Consider the following 1,823-nt stretch of genomic DNA (forward strand, 5'->3'; position numbering starts at 1 on the left):
TTGGAAATAAATGAACATTTCCATACATTTTTTTTTAAGAATTATTTATTTAATGTCATTATTAATCTTTTTAATTTGACCAGAGAAACAGAGTGAAAAAAAGTGAGAAAATAAGCCACCAGGTTTAGGACTCCAACTGCAGTTGGCCACATGAGAGTCCAGCACCTTAACCTCTATGCCACCTGCAGGTCCCACATTTCCAAGCATTTTTTAAAACTCAGAATTGGGCAGGCATTCAATGAGCAACTAATACATGCTACTCTGATTAACCTGCTATTTCCTAAAATTAAAGGTAGTAATACATGAAAGTGTCCTCTACTGCACCTAGAGTGGTGTAAATTAAATATAAACTGGCATCCTCATATCATCCTTCACAATCCATATTCAGCAAATCCTTATCTTCAATTACCTATCTTTTGATCCATGTGCACTCAATTTAAGTATAAACTATCACACTCCTCTGGCAGAGATCTACAAGTTACAATATCAATTTCCAATGGGCTGAAGAGAAGTAATGTATCCAAAGGGTTGACTTCATTGCTATTTTGTAACTAGTTTCAATTGGAAGAAGGAAAATTTGAAAATTTGACTGGTTATCTTTATTTCATTGTCTAGCACATTAGAGATTGCCTTAAAACCAAAAATTACAAGCATCAAACACACATAGAACTCACTGAAAAATGACTCTTAAGATCGCTCAACACAGAAGATAGAAACTAAAAGAATAACTAGAGTACTGTACTAGGGTCTGAAGAGCACTACAGGAATGGACTCCATGCTCTCCTAAGACAAGACAAGAAAAACCCCTAGCACCCAATAAACCATAGGAACCGACAAAATTTGTGTATTACATCAGGAAATATAGAAAAAGTTCAATGGTTCTTTCCATCTTTCTAATCCCTTCAATCAATTATCCATTGTTAAGGAAGAAAAAATGTTAAAGATGGTTGCATGCATGGTATTTAAAACGAAATAACTTTAATTCCCACTTTGGAACTCTAGAGGGCATCAGAAATATGCCCTCCTTTGCACCACCCCTCCTCCCTGGTAACGTGAGCAGCTGCAGAAGCCCGTCGTCTGGTTGCTGAGGTTGGTATTGCAGCAGCAGTAGCGATGTCTGCAGCGGTGGAAACAGCAGCGCCCACTCCCAGCTGCCTCACCAGCCATTACCCAGGCTGCGCCCCGGGGGCAGCTGCCACCCAAGGGAAAGCTCCTCCCCCTCAAAACAACGGGGAGGGCCAAGTCCCATGGCTGAAAGCCTACAACCTGACAACGTCCTCTAGAATCAGCAAGAAATTAGGGGCAAAGGACTCACAATGGGGGTGTTTTCCTCCTCACTTTCTGCCAAAGATGCACCAGACAGAGCAGAAGGCGATTCCAAGTCCTGGGATAAGAGGAAAAACGAAAAATGGATCAAGAACACCCAACCTGATGGAAGCATCAAGCCCTTTCGGCCAGAAGGAGGCAGAGAAGGGAATAAGAATAAGAGGTCAAGGAGGTTCGGCCCTTCTATTATTACCCCTGCCCGGTATACAATAGCCCCCTCCTCCGAAAGTGAGGCAAAACAACGTGAAAAATAAATACCGACAGCCAAAACAACTCATGTAAAAGGCAAAATCTGGAAGGGAGGAGGGCCTGAGGGCACCAAGCCTGCTACTGCGAAGGGAGGGGGGGAAGGGCAAACGTTGCCTCGACGCCAGCGAGGGATTTGTATTCCCTCCTAAATTTGCCCACCTAGCGTCATCCCCGTCACTCCCCGCACCAGTTCGGAGTTAAGGGGCGGCCCGCGTCACCGCTGGGCCGATATAGCCTGTATCTGCCCG

The 1,823-nt window shown here is 43.9% G+C and overlaps 1 protein-coding gene across 1 annotated transcript in view; it reads right to left on the reverse strand.

Moving 5' to 3' along the window:
* The window catches only part of ZMYM2 (zinc finger MYM-type containing 2), a 160,923-nt gene extending 159,539 nt beyond the window's left edge, over positions 1-1,384 (reverse strand). Inside the window, 1 exon segment of the mRNA XM_006146715.3 lies at positions 1,316-1,384. The gene's annotated coding sequence lies outside the window, so the exon portion shown is untranslated.
* Positions 1,385-1,823: the final 439 nt, after the last annotated feature.

Source organism: Tupaia chinensis, unplaced genomic scaffold (genome assembly GCF_000334495.1).
Source record: "Tupaia chinensis unplaced genomic scaffold, TupChi_1.0 Scaffold000186_1, whole genome shotgun sequence".
In the NCBI taxonomy this organism is placed as follows: domain Eukaryota; kingdom Metazoa; phylum Chordata; class Mammalia; order Scandentia; family Tupaiidae; genus Tupaia; species Tupaia belangeri.